We start from the raw sequence: 12893 nt of genomic DNA on the forward strand, positions 1-12893 counted from the left end.
CAAGTACAGGTGTCTTACTGCAGTCTGGACACCTCTCCTCATGTGCACTCACACATAGCTACAGTCAGAGCAAAGATCTTAAAGTACACAGAGGTGCAAGAAGGGCAAAGAAATAAGACAAGCACAACTAGAGCAGCTAAGGGTGGCAGGTGGGGACACAGGGAAGCACTAACGTGTATTTTTCTGGGGCAGTTTTCACCTACAAATGCTTCACTAAAAGCAGCTCAAGATGTTTTGCAAAATGCTGTTCTTTTCTGGTACACTTAAAGAGCTACAGATTCTCTTAGCTGCCTTCAGAATACAGATATTTACCCATATTTCATTCCAAACACATGGAGGTACAAGGCCTCAGTGGAAATCAGGGATAGGACAGAGTTCAGAATTACTGCTGCGTTGGGACTCTGCTACAAAGGCAAAGTTTTCATAACTGAAGTATTCTTTAAAAAATAATATAAATTTCCTTCAACAAATTTAAAATAATTCAACATGCCAAGAACCTTACTTCACTATCTTTCTTTAATCCAAGAAACAGTACTTACATAACAGTAAAAATTTCTAGTACCATATGTAAATTTTCACTCTCCTTTTTCTAAAATCTACTGTTAGTGGGGAACAAGTTTAAAAAATTACATCAAAACAGGTATGAATTTGTTTATAAAAACAGTAATTCAAAAGATTTATCTAAATAGTATGCAACCATGATTGAAATGTTAATACATTTATATATCTTATTTTAAAATTAATTTTTATGCTTAACTCATGACAAAAGATGACAACAACCACTGTAAGGAATAATAAATCCTATTTTTGAAAACTGAATATACCTAAAATGAAAGATAAATAGAACTTGACCAGCAATCACAAAGATAACATTTCTTCATTGGTACGATCCTCTACCAGTGGAGGATCTACTGTTCTGTCATTTTAGTACTACAGCATTAGACACCAGAGAAAATAAGTATAATTTGTGAAGCTATAAAAGCTTAGAAAATATTTCCTCCTACATTTTGAAGTCTTTTGGGCTTTCAATATTTATTTTTTTTACTAATTAATTCTTACGAGGCCATCAGTACTCCCTTTCAATAGTCATTTGATATGTAGCTCCTTTCCCACTTTGGTATATACTTTGGCCTATGATGTTCAAAATATCAAATTTTGTGACATATATTCATTACTCTTTTTTTGTTTTTGTTTTTTTTTAATTCTTAGGAAACAGACAAATACACATACAAGTTGGTTTTTGACTAGTGCTTGTAAAAATTAGAACTGGCTTTTACTGACTGCACCTATTCTAGACTTTAAAATATTTACATAGCATTAAAATAGTTTAATCTGGAAAACATGGATAAACACTGTTCTGTACCAAATACCAGTGTCATTAACAGGTGGAAAATATGATGACAAATTCTGTGGTGTTATTCTAGTCCACTGAAATAGAACAGTTTTGTCAAACACACTGTAAAATAGAAGGAGAGAAGGTAAGAGGGGTTTAATTGGTAAAACACAACGAAGTCTAGATTTTGTAAAGTAACTGCTGGGTAAGTTACTAAGGAGTATTTTGATATGAAAAACTAATGTTTTACCACATGAATCAATTAACACATTATGTTACTAATGCATTCCTTCATATCAAAATGACTTCAAGCTCTTGAACAAATAACATTTATATTATTTCAGGAAAAATTATGCCAGAAATCTGTTTGTTATCACATTTTTATAAATCCTACCAGAAATCTGTTTGTTATCACTCTTCTATAAAGCAATTATTGCATACACTGAAGAAAAAAGTTTACTCCAACACATTACCACTAAGAATATTTATGGAGGAGAAATACAGAAGAGGTTTGAAGTTAATAATGTAGGGCCATTAATTAGCATCAAATGAAAGAAAAGCAATAAAGCAATTTTGTCACCAATTACTGACAATTTGCCTAAGTACAACCATTAATTTTGGATAATATAAACCCATAAAATTAAGGGAACAAAACTATTTGAATCAATATCCTTTGCTAGTCTCTTTCCACTAATCTAACTACTTTCAGGAGTGTCTAAAGGTTTGAAACCTTTAAACGCCATAAGAAAAATGGAAAAACATATGGTTATGATTTCCTACCTAAAAGTTGCTGGCTTTTGCTTTGGGGCTTTTTGTCTTTTTTTTTTTTTTCTTTTTTGGCTGAAAATAAGAAAAACGAGGGCGATTAAAATTGTAACTTTTGGGAATTACCAGAGTCAAAACATTTTTTCACTTACGGTTTCCCTACTGTTTTAGGGAGCTTTCATAAAAGAAAGCCTGATTAGGGCAGACAGGAATACCAGTGTTTAATAGTTTGATTAAGGAATCTCCAGAATTTACCGACACTATTAACAATTTCCTGACGCGACATTAACATCAGGTGGTGACAGGGGGGCGTGAATTCTGTTTTTGCGCTGGGATATGTTGGGAGCCTTTCCCACTTCCAGTCTCAAAAAAAAAACCCCAACAAAACAACCAAAAAAACCCAAACCACTAGCAACGAACCCCCCCGGCTCTCATTCCCAGCAGAATTCCCCTGACAGGCAGCATCACCCACTGCCTGCCATTGGCGGAGGGCGATGGCCCTGCAGATGTGGCCACAGCAGCCTCTCCTCACGTGTCCTCCCTGTGCCCCAGTGCTTCGCGCCGCTGCCTCCGCAGCACAAGGTCAACCCACTGTACACAACATTTAATCGGTACAGCTACTCAGGAGCAACCTATCCCCCTGCCCCAGCCCTGCCAGGCACAAGCACCGGGCGTCAGGGACGGGCTGCGCTGATGTTTTCCAACGTCAAAAAAGCAGGTGACGTGTCCGAAAGCCAAAGGTTTGCAAAAGTCTCCTAAGCCTGGGGATGAGTTTTATTAAGGAACGTACTTTCTGGGCTGCCTTCTTCCTCAGCACTGCTATTGGTCCTCAGGAAACCGAAGCAACCCTTTTGGTAGATATCGATACGTATTTGGGAAAGAAAATATAAGCAGCAAACACCTCCGTGCCTCCCAAAAAGACTCGCTGAGGAAACTTACAGCGTTTAATCAGCATCCATATCAATTCATAAACCTCGGGTGCTAGAGTACAAATAAACACTCTAAAGGGTTTTAGCTGCAAGGAGATAAGATCTCTCCCTGGGGAGACGGCTAGAAACTGCTCCATTGCCTTTGTGCAGACTACTGGAATGTGCTTGCTTTTCATTTCGGTCTTTGTGTCTGGCACTCAGGCCTCACAGGCAGTGTCTTAAGCCATGCAGGGTCAGGGCAAACAGAGAACTGCATTCATGGACAGATCAAGTTTATGTGAGAATCTGCTCCTCCTGTGCCCTCAATTTCCATTTGAATTGTTAATAAAATCTCAGCCTGAAAGCACATGATCCCATCAGTGGGGAAGTCATGCAGAGAATCCTCTAGCTCAGAAAAACAAAATTTCTTTATCTTTTTCATCCTCCTCCCACATTCGTGGGAATTATGCCATGTAACCCCCCTCCTAAAGTAGCCCCCCCCCTTCCCCAGCACAACACCTGATTGCCAGCCCACAGCTTGCACCAAAAAACAGGGGGGGGAAAGAAGGGAAGAGAAAGGAGGGAAAAAGATGCACAAGCAATGCTCAGCAAAATCACAACCACAATAACTGCACCTTCGTAGCAGTTTACAGATGCCCAGACACCTTCAGACAAAAGGAAACACAAATATTTCAATTTTTAAGTTAATTTCCAACAGCTGATAACACTGTCTGCAAGACTTTCCCACAGCTTTATGACACTGCATGAACTACAGGGCCACAGAGATAATAAAAGGTCACACATAAAGGAAAGAACAGAGCCATACCCCAATTAACTTGGTCTCCCCATGCAAAAATTGTACTGGAACAAGAGCCGATATTTGCTGCAGGCACCAGACATGCATCTCCTAACCTTGCCACGGTCTAACTGGGCCTCTTGTTTCTTCTGCCTTTGCTTCTTGCAAACTGTTTTAATATTGAACGCTTTTCAGAGGGATGGGCTGATGAACGAAAACATGAATTTCCTGCTTGCCCTTTAAGGTGGGTTAAAGGGGGTGCTAGTAATCAATTACAGAACAAAAAGCAAAAGAGACACTAAAGATTTTACAAACTAGATGTCTTAAAGTTCACATGCTGTTTTCCAATCAAAGCATCCCTTTACTCCTTCCTCAAAACTGTGTTGTTGAGGTTTTTTTGAAGGTACAAAGCAATAATAATACAACATTGAAGTAAAATCTGTGTAAAATACAACGACAGAGATTTATGCAGTTTTCACTTGTTCTTTAGAGCAGCACATCAACCCCAGACAAACAATAACTGCACTACGTACGCAATGGAATTTAAAATCTTGTGGTTCTGAGTTTTGGATGCTCCCAGTCCTGGCCTCCTCTCCCTCCTCCTCCTAGTCAATGGGGAAGATGTTTCTGTTTGCAATAATCACTGGAATGAGAAAAGTTTTAAGGCTGAAGCTGTGTCTCTGGGACCAACCCTGCTCATCACTTCACTCACCAAGGCTCCTCTTCTGCCCAGTGACCTCAAAGGACTTGCTCCTTGCAGTAAATACAAACTCCCGGAAAAGCAGATAAGACCTTTGCCTGCCTATGAACAGTACTTGGCTGAATCATTACTGAATAACATTAATCAAAGAAAATAATTATTGTAACAGTATCTCATATACAAAAGCTGATTTAAAAATAATACAGGAATTTGAAGGTTCTGGAGGCCTAAGGACCTGCTGGTTCGGACTGAGTGGGATCAAAAAAACAGGTACACAATCCATCATATGTAATAATCATACCAACAAAGGATATATCACAGCAGGTGTTGAGGAGGGACATTGCTGTTACATGATGAAACTGTTTTTGTTCTAGTCTTGATTTTACACATTTTTAGCTAGGGCTGGTGGAATTTCTCCTTGGGAAACACAGCCAATGGATTGAGCCCTTAAATCTGTTCACCAGGTGTCTGCAAATAGGTCACGGGTGTTATTAATTACTCTGTTAGTCACAAGTCCTTGAGCAGTGTATGCAAACATATTTGACCCTATGACACAATTTTTAACTGACCGATACGAACAATCACTATTCGTTATTCGCGATGCGTGACTGGTCACTTAAAGCACAAAACCATGCTCTTTTGGGCTGGGTATCCCAAGCCATGTAGAAAAGAAGGCCTTTTCTGTTTGTTAATTCTCCACAAATGCTTGCAACTGCCTGAGGAGTCTTCTTTTGCATCAGTTAAAATGCTTTGTTCAAATCGGACTTTCAGTGCAGCCATTCCTGCAAAGACTTGTTGCAGATTGCTCTTTTCCCCACTAAATCTGTGACTGGGGAACGTGGCTGTGACTTCATGCTATAGATACCTGGAGAGCTGCTGAGGGAGCAGAAGATGAGCAAAGAGCTTCCTTAGATTTCTAGAGTTTACATCAACATGTGCACACTCACAGAACACAGCAAATGCCATGTGGAATTTACAATTTCAACTTATCATTTAACCCTCTGACAGGATTTTTACAGGCCTTCTTGCCTAAATGACCTCCTTCTTTTCTCCCTGATGTCTGAGTATAAACTCAGAGACCCTCTCTTGTGTTTTTTGGTACGGTCATTCTCTCCTCATTCAAATACCTCCTTAAAATTCCTTTCTCTTGGATAGCTTATTGATGCTCACTCACATTTTATGGATACAGAGAAAGCTGCCATATCAGACCACTAAATACAACAACTGAGAGCAACTGCAGAGCAGAAGAATGTCCTTTCATTAACTCCAGACCAAAACTTCAATTCACTGGGCATATAGGTGCAAGGAAGAGGAGAACATCCTAGCAGGAAGTTGCATAAAAATTATGTATCATATATATATATATATATATATATATATATATATATGTAAACCCCCCCCCCCCGTACAATGTAGAGTATGTGTCTCACTATTTTTCTTTATCTGCATCCATTTGGCCAACAATAACTTCAACTTAATCTTTTGTACTCTGTGGGAATTTCTATGAAGACCAATAGAAATTGTGTGGTGATAGAAGGACCTCATAAGGGTTTTTTTAATCAAAATACCTGTACTTTTGGACAGTACCTTCCTACATATATATATCCTTGGAACTAGATAAGAACGTGAAGTCCTGTCAGTAAACATTATTTTCATCTCTTTTGAAATAACTCTCATGGCTATTCCCTCAAAAGAAATTCAGGGCTAAAATCTGTTGTCTTTATCCAATTTTGAAATAACAAGTTTTAACAGTTCTAATAGGCTTTGGCCATAAAATAAATCTAAGGGGAAAGGAAAAGAAAAAAATGGCAGAAAATTAATCTCAACCTATAAAAAAACGGAAGGTGGACTAAAATATAGGCTCTGCTAAATGATTTGGTAAAGTTCACACTTATTTTCTCCCAAGAGATTAAAGTATCCATCTTGCAAAGCAGATCATGAAAAAGCACAGTAAAATTTAGCACATAAACTTGCATCTTCCAGGTTCTAGCTAAAGCCCTTAACTAAACAGCCAGCCCTCCTCACTACATTACCTTACATATACATGTTCCATGTACAATACATATTCTTAAAAAAGTCAAAATAGTGAGGTGGGTTTGTTTGATTTTTCTTCTTTTTAACGTAAGAGAACACCCTAAATGTCCCTATCAATAATGTAATACAATTAAATTATTAGAGTTAATAGATTATTTTTTCACAAGAGTTTGATATCAATATCTTAGCAACTAACCGGTACTTCATGAATCATTAGACTGTTTTCTATAAAAAACCGAGATTTACAATGGGTATACTCCAATAAAACATCAACAAAATAAGGCTTATCCACTAATTTTAAATAATACACCTATGATATTCCAATAACATTCCCTAAATTCAACATTAACTGCTATTTTTTCAGGTAATAAGCTGATAAACAAAACACATCCGTTCTTAAGGAACTGAATGTAACCAAAGCACATAGTCAACAAACTTCCCCTTTCAACAAAATCTAAAGCATTAAACAAATACACACAGAAAAAAACAATGCTACCTAACTCCTCTCCTCTTAAAACACACACTTTTTCCCCGTCTCAAGTGCCTACAGAAGCAAATTAGACTTTACTGGAAGTGGTTGTGAATTTTCATGAGTTTTAGAAAGCATGTTCAGCAGCAACAAAGCCAGAGCCACCTATCCAGGTCGTCCTGATCTTGACCGCTGTGGCCCAGGGCTGACTTGCCCTTCCGTGGGCTTTCTAACTGTGCCAGGTTATATACTGTACATATAATGTAAGCAATGTGATCAAGGAGGTGATTTAAAATACTAATTTACATAAATTTGAACACATCTCTCCAAATGAGATTACAGACTTAGTTAAACCACACTTTCACCTTCCCCCGGTGAGGGTGTGTCTTTGAGTGTCAAAACCTCAGCTATGCAAACTTATTTTTTATTTAATTACCCAATATAAAGTATACCTTGTTGGAGAAATAACATCTACATTTCTTTGAGTTCTGGCACCAAAAACACAGCCTAACTGTTGCTTTTAAAAGGGTATTCATTAAATCATTAATTGCACATCATTTTAAAGTACTTATCAAAACTTACATTGATGACATTAGAAGTAGATGTTAAGGGGTTTTATTCTTCTATAAACATTCTACATTACTTTCTGTATAAAGGTGGAGAAAATTATCTTCCTATTAGGGAAGATCATACCAGGGGACATTTAGAAAAATGTTTGACAGCAAATACAACAGATTTATTCTTTTTCTAACGAGTTTCAAGTATGTTTAAACCCCAGGATCTTATTTTACTAATTTTAGAAGTCCATTAAAATACCTAGAGGACTGCTTGGGGTGAAACCAATACCAATGCATCTGTGAAGCAGCCAGTCACAATCCTAGCTGGCACAGTCTCAAGCACTGCCAACCAGCCCGAAGTGTAAACTAAGAAAACCCAATAAAACAAAGGAAGCAAGTAGAATACCCATGTTACTCCTTCCTGTTCTGCATTTTAGCTGCAGGACTGCTCGGAATAGGAAGAGCAAGGAAGAGCAAACAAGTTCATGAGCACCCTCACCACTGCATCTACAGAGTAGGGTCATCCTATGCATAAACGGAGTCTCTCTGCTCCACCAGTCTGATGTAAATTGGGAATCTTTATTTCAGTGGTGATGTCCAGCATCTCTAATGTAATGGGCAGCTTCATCTGATATGATCAGGTCTGGTTTAACAAGTGAGCTTCAGGGATACATACAACTGACAATTCTATCAGCTTTTCCATTCTCTCAGTTCTCATTCCCCCTTCTCTGCTGGGGATGGGCAGGCCCTGCACCTGTAATGTATCGATTGTGTTTGCACAACAAATAAAGTCATGGGCTTCTGCTGGCATTTACCTGGTTTGTCTTGATCTAGCAAGCACGGATGGCAGTGGCAGCAAAGACAGAGGCACAGCTTTTGGCGCCTGTGCTTACAGTGTCCTACATGTCCCAGGCACACCTTGATTGTGTTTCCACAATTCTCCAACTTGGCTAGGTGTAGTTAGCCATAAACCTGCTACATATGTTGATAGATTTACTCTTTTTTTCATAAACAGTTAACCTTCAGAACAACTAGTAAAACAAAATGTGCTGTTTCAAGTCACACATTCCTCTATGTTTCCAATAACAGGACAGTATATTTTCTTGTAGGTTTTGGGGAATGAATGTGTCAAAAAAAAAAAAAAATCAGAACTAAATCTGAAATCTAAGTTTAGTTCAAACATCTAGTAACTTAGTTAAATTTATTACATACCTATTTATTCTTGAGGATCTGGACCATGTTGAAGACCAAAGAGCTTTGAAGGTTTAATTTTGAATGATAGACACCTGGCACAAGGTAACTTCCTACTGTCAGAGGCCCTATGCAATTTTTAACTTCTGCTATGCTGACAAAGCAAGACTAAATATCTGCGATGGCATAAAGAATATATCCTCAAGAGTTGAGTATTTCCCCACCTTTAAAACTCTTCCAAAGTGTTAGGGAGTTCTGCACTATATGCTATTTATTAGATAAAGCAATTTCAAATTAGTTCATTAAATTATCTCAATATTTTCAGCTCAAATCAATAGACATTTATAGTGAGCAGTGACAGATCCAGGATACAAGGAGAAGGATAAACAGCAAGAGCTGCTTTACAAAATATGGAAGAGAAGCACAGGGTAGTTGGGTGATTATCAACTGAGACAGCTGATATAGCTTGTAGGGTAGGGAATTACTGAAAAAATTGGGTCTTACGACACCTGATGGTCTTCAGGTACCTAGGTGAGTATAGTGGGTGCTCAACTCAAAAGGGGTGACTTGCTGCAGCAAAATGTTAGAGAATTCTGGTTTTCACTACAGTTTCTGACATAAAAAAACCTAATGTATGAGACAGCAAACCCTGGAAAAGAGATTTAGGCTTCTTTCCTCTGGATGCTGCTCTATGGCCAACTAACTCCTGGTTTGTGTCCAGATGTCTCCTGTGTCAGCAGCACCACAGCAGCTGCTACCAACTGAAGGGGTCAATTCCCCTCCTGCAGGTGACTAAATCCTGCCCAGCTACAGAGGTGCTTATCAGGATGGCTAAACACATGATCATGGGCAGCTTTACATCACAGGGTTCTTTAAGGTTACCAACAGGGATCTGCTTCACAATTCATCTTTGGGGACATAAGGAATCTCTTCTCATGAAATAACTGAAGGAGTTTCTGTGATAGTAGAAATTCTATAAACCTGTGATTAAGGCAGTAGTGAGTGAAGTTAGTGTATCTAATCAAAATTGGACTCAAAAGGTACAGTAGGAAACAAGATAGGCGATAAATCACCTTTCATTGCAAATTTTAGAACGGAAAAGAAAGGAGAAAAAAATTCAATAAAATCTTCCAGATGGATAAAAGCTCGAGCAAACAGGAGTAATAGTCCAAGAAATGGTTGCATCCAAATTGCATAAGTCAAAAAGGGCACAAATCTGAGAAGTTAAAGTAAATAAATGTGACTAAAAGTACATAAGATTTTAAAATTAAATCAGAAAATCGTATGTTTAATTCTGAAGGGAACAGTGTGTGCCAGAATATTGAGTTATACATCGCTGTATTGAAGAGCAGGTCAAGATCTTATCAGCTCTATTATGAGGAATGTCAATAAAAGTCTGCGTGATGATAAAATGTTTAATTAAAAATGAACATTGTGCAACAGATGAACTCCTTGGATTATACTAAAAAAGGAGTCAAATGTATTGCGCTCTCCAAGTTACAAATTGCACTGAATCATTTTTCCTCCATCAAACATGCTTATCAATATGAAATCTTGTATAAAAAATGGATTTATTTATACTAGGTTCTTTACAAATTAGTTTAAGATTATTTACCTACAGGATACTTCAAACACTTTAACATCTGGGACAACTGTGATGAGAAGAGCATTAGGATCTTGTTTTCTTGGTACTCTTTCAGGTGACTAAGTGGTTTGCTTTGGCAAGTTAATTAACAAAGCAAAGGATTAGTACTAATTCATGAGTATGAAGGAACAGGAACTAGCAAGATTGAGTATTCTGGTTTATTATTTATATAATATACATGTACACAACATGACTGCCCAGTAGAGAAGGCAACAAACCAGGAAGAGCACACAGAACTAAATGCAGCAATACCCATGGTAAACAGACATCATGCTCTTCCCTGGTGAAAATAATCCTACCCCCCATCCCCTCTGCAAAGTTAACCGTCTCAAATACAAGGAAGTGCCAAAGCTAGGATAATTATCTATGGGAGCAATGCCTCAGCAAGGCATTTCAAGACAGAAAATATGCTTTGTACATACTTGTAAAGGAATGATGCAAAATGCAGGGAGCATAAAATGGTAAATTAGCACCATAGGAATAGGCAATAAATGGTTTAACACCTTCATGGCCTTCCCTTCTGGCATAACTCTATATAACAAAGTATAACAGAGCATTTGTACGGATACTTTGGCCTGAACATGCAAAGAGAAGATTTTTAAAATATCTCTACCACTCAGCTTCAAAATCCCAACATAAACAGACACTTGAGCATACACATATATATGCACACATACACTGCATAAACTGTGTACTGATGTAATTCTAAAAACCCAGCCTGAACTGGAAAGGATTTCTAATGAAAAGCATTGTGAGTTTCCTAACACAAGATCCACCAAGAGAGCAAAACTTCCAATAGGAGCTGATGAACCTGAGATACCGAAACAGTGAAATCAGATATTGGATGAGAGCACACTCAGCATTTCACATGTCCCTTTTTTTCAAAAGCAATTAATCCTCACATTAAAAAATATTTTAGGGTCAGAAACAGCTTTGATGTAGCATTCATGTTTTTGCCAACCAAAATTTATCTTCAGACGTCATGCAACTATTTTAACATACTCTTATGCCTGCTCTATACAATGAGTGGAATACAGAGCAAAGTACTCTACACATCAGCTGATAGAGAAGCAATATTATATAGAAAATAAGAATTTTGATGCCCTGCAGTAAAAGGGTTGGTAAGTTATGAATGGCCTGTGGGCGGTACATGCTCCAACAGTAGGAGCGTGAAAGAGTCTATTACTAAAGCAAGAATAATTCCTTTCACTCATGGACAAAAATAAGCCTATCAAATCCAAACAGTTGATAAAGGAAAATCCACAATACACTCAAGGAATTTGCAGTCATAGAAACTGGTGATATTAAAGAGCTATTAAGTGATCTAGTTCATTTTGTAGCCATCAACAAAGCAGAATAGTTTAATATTACATCTTACCTGCAGGATTGCCACCCTATCCTTTCTGTAATTATTCTGAAGTCCTTTCTCTTTTTATCAGATACTATTTCCTGAGAGTCAGTCTATAATTACCGCTAACAATATGCCATATTTAAAGGTAGAAAAATATAGGTATAGAAACATGTTTTCCTTTGAGCATAGGATCCCCAAAATAAAGTACAAATAAACTTCAATAAGAGAGAATTATTACCTAAGAAGCAGATTTGGTAGCAATATTAAAAACTAAGTCCTCAGAGGAGGTCTAGTTAGAGGCATGAACAGAACAAATCTTTTACCAGGAACCAGCAGAGATTCCCAGGGTCATGGCCTAGTAGAATTTGAGAGAAAAACTCCTACTGATCTCAATGGAATATGGTCCCCATATTTTATTCATAGTATATCACCACAAATGTAAACTACAAATGAAGCATCATGAGGTGAGGTGCCTATAAATTCATAATGTTTTCATCCACTGTAATAGCCAAGACCTCTCCCTGAACTCCAATGGAGGCAAATTAGTTCCACATGTCACATACCAACCGTAATATTTTCCCTTACACTTGGTACACAATGAGGGGATGCAGTACAGCATAGAGCAATTAATACATTTCTTTTTGTGAAATAATGCATGACAGAACAACTCAGAAAAGATGTCACTCACTTGAAAGTGGTGAGTTGCTAGCCCATGAAGAGTATAAGTAGAAAAAGCAATCAAAATAAGATAAATTGAGCCCCCCTACTGTCTAACATCCTCCTAGTTGTTGCCTCGCTTGCTTCATTTCAACCCTTCTTTCCTTACAGGTCTCCAAGTACACCTCACATCCAAGATCACATCTCAGTCTGAGATTACAACCTATCATGATCCAAACTGAATCAGGTCAAGTTGTATCGTTTCCTGAGGGAAACTATATCTAACATATAGGATAGGAGCGCCAAGCATAGGCAACTTGTGCATTTTGCATACCCTAGGGTATCCTGCCAAGGGCTCAGCTGCCATTCCAGATGGCTGTGGGTCTATTGCGGGGTTTGTGTCATATTTACCAGTCCCATGTTTAAGTAACAAACTTTCACCTCAATATGTCTTTTACCACCAGTGAGAAAATATTAAACTGGAACT

The 12893-nt window shown here is 37.9% G+C and overlaps 1 protein-coding gene across 6 annotated transcripts in view; it reads right to left on the bottom strand.

Annotated features, from left to right (window-relative positions):
* LOC127467540 (uncharacterized) overlaps positions 1-12893 on the bottom strand; it is a 284446-nt gene that overhangs the window by 169379 nt on the left and 102174 nt on the right. The window lies entirely within an intron of this gene.

Source organism: Manacus candei, unplaced genomic scaffold, assembly GCF_025592945.1.
Source record: "Manacus candei isolate 608988 ecotype Guabito, Panama unplaced genomic scaffold, ASM2559294v1 h1tg000014l, whole genome shotgun sequence".
Lineage (NCBI taxonomy): Eukaryota > Metazoa > Chordata > Aves > Passeriformes > Pipridae > Manacus > Manacus candei.